Genomic DNA, 13,188 nt, shown 5'->3' with positions numbered 1-13,188 from the left:
AGGATTCAATTGTATATATACCAGGTGAACTCACAATAATGGTTCCCACTTTTTTGCCACTTTTGACATTGAGATGAACATTTTTAAAATAATCTTCAACTTCCGAGAAATATAACTTTTAAACTATTAAAAATTTGAGGATGACGTAAATTAGTGATTTGTAGCATTTTGTTTGAAGATTCTATATACATTTTTTTCAAATTTTTTTGAAGGATTTTAAATATTTTTTTTCCATCTCCCTCGAAAAGTAGTTTTTTACAACAAACTATATTTTTTAAGAGTGACATGCCTCCCGAAACGCATAACTTTTTTTTATATAAATGATAAAAAATCAATTCTTTCGAATTTTGGTTTGTAACATCAATATCCAGAGCTTGCATTTGGTTTGATAGTGATGTGTTTAATATTTTTCATTTTATAAAGTTTTGAAGTCCGACCAGTCATAATTCAAACATAGGTTTAAGTTTGAACACATAACTTGTTCTATATATATTGAAATTCATTTTTTTTTTTGGTTAGAAAGAAGACATCAATACCTAGGGCTTAGATATTTTTCAGAATTTTTTTGAATTAGTTTCTTATTTTTCCTAATGCGTTGAACAAAGAAGTTCATGTTCGATGAAAAACCAATTTTTCATTAAATTAAAAAAAACAAGAACATAATAAATTCAAAATATAACCAAATTATACTCGTTGGAAAGCTTTCTCTAAGTACTACCATCTAATATTTTTGGATTATCAAGATTATTTCATTCATGCTTTGAACCAGAGCTCCGAAGTCATAAATTCTTCATAACTCTAAATTTTTTTGGGAGAAACCTCTAACAACACGGTTCGAATGAACAGTGCTTCGATCGAAATGGGTTCGCTTGAACCATAAAGGGTTCGAGCGAACCCCCATTCGCTCAAACCCATGGGCTTAATTTTGGCCCATACGAGTATTTTGGTGGGTTCGCTTGAACCAAAAAATCCACCTGTGGTTCGAGCAAACCCATGACAGCAAGCCGGTTCGCTCGAACTCGGAGGGGTAGTTCGATCAAACAGGGATATTTCGCTTGAACCCCTCAAAAAATAAACTCCCCACTTTCACCAAATTCCTTCGTTGGCGAAAGTAGGAACCAACTTTGTGAGTTCACCCTACTAAGATTTCAGTTTATCTCATATTAGTTTTTATTTTTTCTTATAAAGCCTACCACTTCATAAATATTAGATCTCAAAGACCCCTCTATGGAAGATCTTCTTTAATAAATTTATTCACATCATGGTAGTAATGATAAAACTAATATCTTCAAGTTGTCATCTAAAATCCATCCCCTGTTTGACAATCCCATTGGTCCTCCGTTGATAAAACTATCTACTATTGAAAACATTAAAATTGATTCTAAAGGATCCCTTCAACTACTAATCTTAGAATATTGGCTCGAAAGTATTTCAATTCCTATCACTAACCCCTTTATCTCTACTATATTTCTAGATTTAACATCTTTCGATGCAACTTGAAATCCACTCATTCCCTCAGAGTTTTGGATGACACATCTTAATGTTGTTGATGCTAAGGGTCCTAATAAAAGGAGGCCTCACAACATAACCTAAATGGTCTTACACATACATTGTAGAATCAAGATATATATTAATAAAAATAAAATAAATTATATCATTAACAATGGGGTTACATATTAAAATGTTGGACTATACACCCTCCTTTACAATGAGCAATTTGGCTCTTGACACAAGTCCACTTGTTGATGGTCTTCTTTTCCCTTTTTTATTGTCTAGCCTACAAATTACTATGAGAGTTAATAATTTTCTCTTAAAGACTCTCCAAAATACATAATTTTTTTATGTTGAAAGAGCCCTTCTCTCAAGTTGCATTGCTAGGTTATATAGTCACTTGATACCTCTACCTTATTTGGTGCCCGAACACCTCTTTGATTAAAAAATCTCTCTCACAATATGCTAACAATAATCCAGGACTCTTCATTGTTTAACATGGTTTCCATTCTTATTGTTCTTGTTGTCCATCTTAGACATCATAATTACAAGGGTAACTTGATCTTTAATTATCACCAATCCATTTTATTGGCTTGTGGCTTGATGCCATTGACAGTCTATGCTTCCATCACTTTGTCCTCCAAGTATTTTGTTGTCATGTTTCATCCCACTAATATTATAGGCTCTTTGAAAGAACCTTTGTACAACAATGTCGTGTCCAAGTGAAAGAAATTAAAAGATAAACTTTTCAGTTGTGGTTAAAAGTGGTTCATTTTAAGTGTGATTGTGTGTGATATCAATGCACATTAATTCTACCTAAGGTTATCTTAACTAGTCTAACAATAATTGACAATCACTTGTGCTGAGACTGAAAACATAATAACAATTAGATACAAAACATATAATGAATTGGACACAACACACAAATTAAATTAGGTATATGAAAGTAAAATGACTTGCATTTAATCCACCTATAAATCAATGCTAGATAATAAGTTCTAGAATCAAGGCATCCTAAGGAGCTAGTAAACTATTTTTTTGTTGAATTGTGAGTTCAAGATATTTGTGTTAAAGGTTATAGTCGAGTCAATAATAAGCTCTTGGTTAATAGCCTAGTCCAAGTTAAAAACCTAGTTTTATATGTTAGGATGGTCCATAAATCATAGGGATGATTGGAGACAACCTCTTGAACATATATCTATATGGACACTTACTAAGGATAATACTAGAAAGTGGAGAAAATTAGCAATATAGGTGGATGATGGAACAAAATACTTTACAAATTTAACAAAAATATAAAGAGGTACATTTAGAAAATTGAGAAGTAAACATTGGAAACTTGCAATATAGGTTATCAAAGGCTCGAAGACCAAATTTTCGTCAAATCAGAGCCTAGGACAAGGCCATTGAGTTTTTCAATGTGTATTAGGAAAGTTGGGATGCCTATAAAAGATAATAAATTATTATATTCTAGGTAGTCTATCATAAGACACGCTAGTCAAAATATGAAAAGAAACTCTCAATTAAATAGTTTTTGTCAATTTTTCTTCTTTCATCATCTTGTCAAATTGAGCTTCAATTGAACTTCCAAATGCAACAAGCTTCACCTTTCTTTCCATATGCACATTATATTCTAAGACATGTTTAACATGAAAATATTCTTCTTTTATTTTTCATCTTATCACTGATATTTCCTTTTCGTCTATAATTTATTTTTATTAGTGATAGAAGTTTGAGTAGGATTTTTCCATATCTATGCATATACTTATGTAGTCCTGGCTTTATAGTCAGTTAATCCTTGAAGGTGGCATGACATTCCAATGGATTTTTTCATTCTGTTCAAACACAGATTGGTGCCAAAACTCAAGGGCAATATTAAACCCTCACCCAAATAAGGGTGGAGGAAAGGATGTTCTCAAGAGAATTGAACCCTACTGTCCATTTTTTCATGAGTAGCCTGTCTCCTGATTTGTAAATATTACCAAAAAAGGTGACTCCTTGGGAACATCATTACACCAATATTGTTTTGTTCTGTTCTGCAACCAACATTTATCCATTTTTTTAGTTTAAGCAATATCACATTCTAGAAGTCGAAATATCTGTTTTAACTAAATGATTTTGTACCATATCATTATGGAATGGTTATCCAGCCTCTAAAAATACACTAATGTATAAATTATCTTCATATACCATAACTTATATATTTCTTATCGTCACCACTGTAATTTAATCCAAAATTGGCCACTGGGAAATCCACTGCAGTGTTTCCCAAAGATAGTCATCTGGCAGACCTGTACATTTTGCTGGTATCAAGAAAAGGGCTGTTATTCAAAGTTGGTCTCCAATGAAGTGTTTTAACACTGGCAAGAAATTTATATATATGAATTCAAAGCCAACTCTGCATAAAGGACAAGTCAGTATGATACAGTGGCACGTGATATTACTTCTTGTGGAGCCACCATATCAAAATATGAGTAAATAGACAGTATTTATTCCATCTTTGTCACAGAGATATCTGTTCTAAACTTGTCAGCCGCCATACGAACATCTTATTCTGTTCAAGAGTCTATAAAATGTCACTGCCCAAATCAGTAATAAATACCAGATATATACTAATTGACTTTATTGTTGACTATAGGATGCATAGATATTTTTTTGGTGATGCACCGCATATATGTGATAGAGCTGATGAACATGTGTTAGTATCGGTGTAAGACATTTATGTATTTTTGGGTATCATCGCGTCTATTTCTATTTATACAAATGAGGCATACATTTCTTACTTCCTACAAGATTTGAACTTTTGACTTCTTTTCTTTTAAGTCCACAGATGACTTATAGTGATATAAGACTATCCCATACTCCTTGTAGGAGTTGTAGGAGGCACACACCTAACTTTGCTAGAAATGAGGCATACATATCTTACCTTCCACAAGATTTGAACTTGTGACCTCTTTTCAAAGTCCAGGGACGACTTATAGTGATATAAGACTATCTCATACTCCTTGTAGGAGGCACACACCAAACTTTGCTAGAAATGAGGCATACATATCTTATTCCCTTGAGGATTTAAACTTCTGACCTTTCTTTCATGAGGCATAAATAATGACTAAATAATGTTACGTACTAAGTATGTTACTTGAGTAGGTATGTATTTTTTGGAGGAGTGTGCTACTTGCCTTTTGTACGTGTGGGAATTTGAACTTGAATGACCTTTGTGAAAATCTCCCCCTTTAACAACTAAACCACACCCATGAGATTGATCATAACAATTATTTAAACCAAACAAAATGATATTGAACTATTATAATGGCCACACACTTAAAATCACATTAAAAAAAATAAAATCACATTAAAAAAAATAAAATCAGATAATAAATAAAAAAATCATATAAATCTAATTTGACACAATAATTAAATTTTCAACTTAATTAATAATCAAAATAGATAATGGTAATGATAGACTAAAAGAATTATTAGTTCCACTCAAAAAAAAAGATTTTGAAAATGTAATTTTTTAATAAATTATATTATAATTAAATTGTACATACATACGTAGTCTAGTAAAGTAGTTTGAAAATTACATAGTGTTATCATTATCTTAATTATATATTTTGTTGCAAGTACGGAAGTTGTATAGAACTGTCTTGCGATCAATATTCTCCTGCTGCTACAGATTCCGGGAAGGGCAGATTTCATTGCAGTGGACAAAACATTTGGACTCTTCAAATCTTTCAGGCCGATTTACATCTGCGCCATTCAGCTTCCTTTTCGCGGACTGCTGCAATAATTCTAGCCATTCTCTATTTTTGTGAGGTTTTTGGAGATCTTTCTTCAGCGACAACTGGCAGAGTGTATTTCGAGGAGTTAGAAGCCCAACAGTCACGACCGCGGCAATCTGTTGGTAAGGAGATAGTGGATCCGTGTCTGAATCGAAAACCAGAAGGTTGCGGACACCTGCACGCCATGCACGGGTCTACCAGAAGGTTGATTAAACTGTCTGAGTTTTTTTTTGAAGGAGCAACATACCCACATTTTGGTATTCTTCAAGTTTTTCTCTTCTGTCTGTAAGATCAAAGAGCAGTTTAATCAAAAGTGTTAACAAAATATATCAGCCAAGATATATCAGCATGGGGTTTGCGTGGGAAGAAGCTAATGGCTTTGCACAGAGTTACAAAATGGTCATTTAAAGATTCAGAAGCAAAAGGTGTAGTAAATTTGGTTTTGCGCAATCCAGATCTTTCAGATTTTAAAAGTGCTCTGCATGGACGAATCTAGGGTTATTGGCGCGTGGGCTGATGTGGGCTGGGAAGATCAGCCGCATGTCCCACAGCTGGTCTTCACGAAGGGCAAATGGTTAGATATGGTAGCGCAGAATTGGTTGAGGGAAGACTTACGAAATTTCAAACCAGTCTCCAAGTATTTTCGGTGTTTTTCCAGAGGTCCAAGCAGTGGAAATTGGCAGAGTATGGACAGATCTGATGAAGGGCATCAACGATTTTTGGATCGTAGGCATTTTGGTTAGGGCCCGCGGCAAAAGTTTATCCCAAATCATTTAAAGGGGCTTCTGGGTAAACGATCTACAGAGTTGGGAGGAAAACCTTGATATGCGAAAGTTGTGAAGTTTTCATCTGTAAATGAGGCAATTAGGGCATCTCGGCTGAACACTGGTGAAAAGATGATGGACAAACAATCTAACAGTAACCCGCTTGAGTTATCTTTGTCACATCAAACGGGGGATAAGGTAAGGGAATCTTCGACATCAGGAAAAGACGATAAGGTAAGTGAAAATCAAACCGGCTCTGATTTAGGAGGTGGGTCTGCACAGGTATGGGCTCCTGTTCCATGCATTGATTTACTTGATTCTGTTGTGGATTTGAAAGCTCGTTGTTTGCATACACATGCTATTTCTGGGGAAATATGGGGGGATGCAACTAGTTTATCTAAATTTCATCATAAATTGTAGAAAAAGTGGTCTGATATGTGTTATTTTCAATTACTCTCTACAAATGCATTTATTATTGTTTTCAACTCTTCTTCTGTTAGGGATGAAGTTTTAAAATCTTCACATTACTAGTTTGGTAAAAATTTAGTGTTTGTTTCGGCTTGGAAACCATTTTATGTCGTTGCTTGGTCAAGCTTTAAATTAGTTCCTTTCTGGTTTGGCTTGCCCAAATTACCGTTTGAATTTATGGACCTAGAGGTTTTGGAACAATTTGGTAATACTTGTGGTTCTTTCTTATCATCAAGATTTGATTTTGTGGAGGGGGAGGTTTTGGTAAAAATTTGTGTCTTGACTAACCCTAATAATTTTTGCCCTTGAACCTGTATCATTAAATCTCATGAGGGTATCTGGAAACAACCAATTAATAAGTTGGAGAAAGACTTTGGTAAAACTTCCTTGCAATTGGATGCTCATTTGCTTATGGATTTTTTGAAATCCTCTGTTCTGGATAAGGCAGAACATTGCTTGGGTAGTAACGATAATCCATTTCTGGATAAACTATTAGTTAATGGTTCCACTGGGAAACCTCCCGCTACTTTTGAGGTTAACCAGGCTATGAGGGATGTTGGGAAGCGAGAGGTTTATGTTGTGTCTCACGATTCAGAGTCTGTAGGGTTTTTTACAAGTAAGGATAAGACAGTAGCTCACCAGAATATTGTGGTTTTGGGGGACAACGATGTGGATGATCTGCTTCCAAATCTCACTACCTCGAATTCCTTGGATAATTCACTAAATGATGGTGGTGGGAATCCTGTCTGTCCTGTGAAGTCAAAAGAATACTTAGAAAGTTGTCAGGGGATTGGTCAGTTTTTTGCAAAGAATGATGGGGTTATTTCAGAGTCTAATGTTGGGGTTTCTTCTCTAGGGTTTCTTGCTGATGCTATCCTTGCTCAACAAGTCAAAGAATTGGTGTCTAATTCTTCGCAACATGTTGATGTGGATAATAACACCACCTTAGGAAATGATATTCAGTTGGGGGACATTCCTGTTATTGTGCCAAATGAAAATCTGGTTCACCAAGTAAATGATCTTTTTAAAGATCATGAGCATCAGATGGATGAGGACATTACGAATAGGGTTATCTGTTCCATTGAGAATGACTTGGGGGGAATTAAATCGACCCTTCCTATTTCTACATCTGCTAACCCTTTTGAGATTTTGGCCTCATCAGAAGTGGGCATCATAGATAATTTATCCATGACTTCTCCTAAGTCAAGTAAGAGTTTACCAATTGTTCTAACTACTCTAATTAGGGCTTCATCTATGGTTTCTCCCGGTAGGGGTAGGCCTCCAAATAATCAAAAGACTCAATTGGAAATTGATGCTGAGATTCAGTAGACTTTGTCTCTTTCTCCTGGTGTTGGGAAAGAGAAGCATTCAGTTTCTCTTGGTGACGCTATGAAAGGAAGTGGTACTCCTAAGGGCAAGATGAGTAAGAGGTCTATTATCAGTCCTCCTGTGACTAGGTCCGGGGCTGTGAAGAGTAATCTTCAAAGTATTTTTGGAGAAGGAAAGTCTTCTCCATCTAAAGGAAAGAGGGGAGCCTTAGTCTCCCCTCAAGAGCAATGAGAATTATATCTTGGAATGTTAGGGGCTTAAATGCCCCTAACAAGAGGCGCTTAATTAAGTCCCAGATGGACTTAGTTAAGTGTGATATTTTCATGTTGCAAGAGACAAAATTGTCAAAGGAGTCTGCTGATTTGGTTTTTTCTTCTTGGAGAAAGTGGGAATTCCTCTCCTCTCCCGCTTGTGGTACATCAGGGGGTTTGGCATTGCTTTAGAATAACTATAACATTGAGGTTGAGCTAGTTGCTTCTAATGTAAACTGGATGTTGGCCTTAGTTAAAAGCAAGCTTTCGAAGGTTATGTTTTGGCTTTTTAATATTTATGCTCCTTCTGGTATTCAAAGGAAGACTAAATTATGGGGAGAACTTAAGAGGATTTCCTCCCCTTTAAGGCATGGTCCCTTTATAATCTTTGGGGAGGATTTTAATGCTATCACTGACTTGGGAGAAAAGAAAGGAGGTATTCTTCCTAATAAAAAAATTATGGAAGACTTTGGGATGTTCATTAAGGACATGCGTCTTTTTGATTGTCAGTTTTAGAATGGGATTTTCACATGGACAAATATGCGAAGAGATTTTTCTCAGATTGCGGAAAGGTTAGACCGGTTTTTGTTATCAGATGTTTGGATTGATTCAGAGTTCAAATTTTTTTCCTCTATTCTTCCAGTTTCGGGGTCAGATCATTTTCCAATTTCTCTATCAATTCTGGAAGATAAAGCTCCTTTTAAGTCACCTTTTAAATTTGAACCTATGTGGTTTAGAGATTCTTCCTTTTTTCCTTTGCTCAAAAAATGGTGGAGTTCTGCTCCTTATTGCTTTGGATCCCGAATGTTTCAGATTGCTAAGAAGTTGAGATTTTTGAAATTTAATATTAGAGAATAGAATATATTGCATTTTAAGAACTTCTTTTAGGAAAAATAGAGGATTCAAGATATGATTGAATGTCTTAATTCACATGTGATTCAACATGGTATGGTGCCTCTTGTTTTTGATGAACTAAAATTTCTAAAAGCAGAGCTTGAAGAAGTTTTGTCCAGAGAAGAAATCTATTAGAGACAGAAATCGAGGAAGATCTAGCTTTCAGATGGTGATAAAAATACAAAACATTTTCACTCTTCAATAGAAATTAAGAGAAGTAGAAATAGGATATCTTGTATTGAGTGTCCAAATGACAAACTTTTAACAGAACATGAGGATATTGCTTCAGAGGCAGTTAGGTTTTTTAAGTCACTATTGTCTTCGAAGCATGGAGATCTTCATAATAACATTTCTTCTAATATTCGTTCTTTGGTATCTTCGGAAGATAATAAAATGTTGATGTCTCCTTTTTCTTTGGATGAAGTTAAGAATGTTGTTTTTGCAATGAACTCTGATAAGGCTCCGGGACCGGATGGATTTACTCCTTTATTTTTTTAGAAATGCTAGGATTTTGTGGGGAATGATGTTTTATTGGCCCTTGAGGAAGCTAGAAGGAATAGGTCTCTTTTGAAAGAGCTTAATACTACAATGATTGCAATTATTCCTAAAAAAGAGGTTACCAAGACATTTGCTGATTTTCACCCTATTGCTTTATGTAATACTTTGTGTAGACACCTAAAAATGTCTCATTGATCATGTACTAATCATTCCTCTAATTGATTAAATAATATTTATTATTTAATTAAGTCAATTAAACTTATTCTTCTAAATTCTTCTAATTTCATATTTCCTCACTATCTTACTAATTATTCAATTTCTATCTCTAATCAACTAATCATTCAACCCTTTTCTAAATATTAATTAAATATTTATTATTTAATTAATTGTGATTTAATCCTTTAATTTAAATAATCTTTATTATTTAATTAAATTCCATTTCTACATAATTAAATAGTTTCTTTAAATTATTTAATTAACTAATTAATTCTTCCATTTTCAAATCCCCAAATTCTAATTTCATTTAATTTCATATCCTTCTAATTTATTCCAAATTCAAATACATGTGCATGATTTCAAAAACCAAATTGAAAATCAAAGTCAAGTTCTAAATATATTCAAATGCTAAATTGAAGTAATAAATTCAATTATTTGAATAATATCTCATGCAAAGATTAAATTAATAATCTAAATCTAAATGCAAGCACATGCTAAATTAATTAATTAAATCAATTAACTAATTAAATCATTTATCTCTCCAATCTCTATTTTCATCTTTCAGTTAGCTTTTTCTAAATTAAGCTCTCTGTGTCATCCTCTTTATTTCCTCCAATCATTCTTTTTCTTCCTTCAGTCAGCTTTTTCTCAATCAGTTGACTCAATTAATCTATTCAATCTATTGAGTTTCACTCATACAATCAACAGTTCAACTATCAATTTTCATTTGAGCTCACCTGAGTTCCACCTCTTGATCATTTTGTTCCACCTTTCAATCAATCTTCTCTAATTTTCTATAAATTGAGCATCCAATCTCCATTTTCAACGATCACGAACTTTGAATCTTTGTGTTACTTGCAGGTTACCAGCGCAATATCTGAGAGCCATCATACCACAAAGAGGAGAAGAGCAATGGAAGCCATATGCAAATCTTGGAATAGGGAGTTTTATTTGAATTGATTTATAATTCCTATTTTATTTGATCTTGCATCATTTCATTGTTAGTTTGTTAAATTCTTTGATTAGAAGGGATTCATGATTTCCCTTTTTTTCTAATACATTACTTTGTTAATAGAAGAATGAATTTTGCATCCCACACTTTGTACAAGATTTTTACCAAGGCTATTTCTTTAAGGTTGGCTAATATTCTACCTAGGATCATTTCTGTAGAACAAGGTGGTTTTGTTCCAGGAAGGGAGATGACAGAGGGAGCTATAGTGGCACATGAGGTTCTGCATTCTATTTCTACTCAGAGAATCCCGACCATGATCCTAAAATTAGATATGATGAAAGCATATGATAGAGTAGAATGGGGGGCGTTGTGTGTTGTTCTACTTAAATTGGGCTTTTCCAAGGCATGGGTCAAATGGATTCATGCTTGTATTCCTTCTGCAAGGTTCTCAGTTCTAATTAATGGCTCCCCTTGTGGTTTTTCCTCCTCTTCTAGGGGTTTGAGGTAGGGGGATCCCTTGTCTCCTTTCTTGTTCATTCTTCTAGCTAAAACATTTAGTTGGGCTATAAGAACCGCTAAGATGGGAGGGATTTGGAAGGGAATTAGGATTTGTAATGTTCCACAAAGCATTTCACATTACTTGTTTGCAGATGATACCTTGTTATTTGGTCAGGCCTCTTTGGGTGAGGCAAGAGTGATAAAGGGGATAATATAGAATTATGCATCCTATTCTGGTCAAAGAGTCAATGTTGATAAGTCAGATTTTTTTCCTTCATGCTTCACAATTGGTTCAGGATAGATTGAAGATTTTTTGGGGATTTGTATCTGGAAATATTCCTTGATCTTATCTTGGTATACCTTTCTTCATTAAGAAGGATAGAGTTGAGTTTTGGGATAAGATCATTTCAGTTATCTCTAGAAAGATCCTATCCTGGAATCATAGATGGTTATCTTTGGCTGGTGAGATTGTTCTTATTAAGTCTGTCCTAAATGTTGTTCCTATTTATCTCATGTTTGTTTTGTAGTCTCTGAAAGCGGTTCTTGTTAGTTTGCAAGATACTCTTAGGTCCTTCCTTTGGAGTAATAATAAAGAACGTAAGAAGAAACTCCCTCTGGTAGCATGGGATAAAGTTTGTTTGCCTAAAAACCTTGGGGGCATAGGCATTAGGAGTCTAGAAAGTCAGAATTTAGCCTTAGGTGCTAAGTTGGTTTGGAAATTGTATGAGAGACCATTCTCCTTTTGGGCACAAATTATGTTTGCTAAATATTTAACTAATGGACCAAGAGAGTATGTTTTTCAAGTTTCTAATTTACCGTTTGGTTCATCTATTTGGAATTTTCTATGTAAATGTAGATCAGTGATTTTGCCTCATATCTCATGGATTGTTCATAATGGTAGAAAGGTCAGGTTTTGGGAGGAATTTTGGAATGGACATCCCCCTTTGGTGAACTTGAGGGATTGGTCTCCTTTAATTTCCACTCTTTCTTCCCTTTGGGGTGTCTTTGTGGCTGCTTATTTTGAAATTGAGTATAGTGGGAATCTTAAGGTGGCAAAAGGGAAATCAATTGAGTTTTTAGATATTGATCAAAATGTGAAATTGGAATATGAAAAGATGTTGGGGGAGAGAGTAATAATTCTTTTTGATGCCGATGATGAGCTTATCTGGACAAGGAATATCTCTGGTAAGTACATAGTTAAGGATGGCTATAATTCTCTCTTGGTTGATAAAGATTTATCTACTTGGCCATACAAATTGTTTTGGCATATGGCTTGCCTCCCAAAGGCTGGTGCTTTTGCTTGGTTAGCAGTGCAGGATAGGGTCCTTACAGGAATGGGGTTGGATAGGTTGGGTATTACTGCAGTATTTTCTTGTGTCTTTTATAATAAAAATTTAGAATCCTCTGCACACTTGTTTCTTCACTGTGATTTTGCCTATGCTTGCTAGCAGTGGTTGTTTGAAAAGCTTAATCTATCCTTTGTTATTGGTAAGGATCTCCTTTCCCACTTTAGAGCCTGGCCTCTCCTGTTTGCCTCATCTTTCTATGCATGTATTTGGATTATTTCTCCATCTATTGTGATTTGGAATATTTGGTTAGAGCGTAATAATAGGATTTTTAAACAAACAAGTTCTTCCTTGGCTGAGGTTTTATTGAGGATTGAATCTTCCATCTCTGAAGTTGCTTTGTCTTTTATCTATAAGAATTTGGAAACCCTTACCTCTTTTTCTCATTGGGATGGTAGGGTAACTCGAGTTTGGAGAATGTTATCAGTCTTACCTTCTCATGGATCTATTTTAAATGAGACTAATGCTATAAGTAAGAGAAATTTTGCTTGCTGGAAACCTCCTCCGCAAGGGCACTTTAAATTGAATTTTGATGGTGCTTCTTGTGGGAACCCTGGCCTGGCAGGGGTAGGTATGGTAATTTATGATCATAAGGTAAGATTTGTTCAGGCTCATTGTCATGCGATTGGTTTCAAGTCTAACAATTGTGCATAATTCTTTGCTTTGTCCTTTGGTTTGGATATGGCTATATCTTTGGGA

The sequence above is a fragment of the Cryptomeria japonica genome, chromosome 7, assembly GCF_030272615.1.
Source record: "Cryptomeria japonica chromosome 7, Sugi_1.0, whole genome shotgun sequence".
NCBI lineage: Eukaryota > Viridiplantae > Streptophyta > Pinopsida > Cupressales > Cupressaceae > Cryptomeria > Cryptomeria japonica.
The sequence above is the reverse complement of the archived record's forward strand: the minus strand, read 5'-3'. Positions refer to the sequence as shown.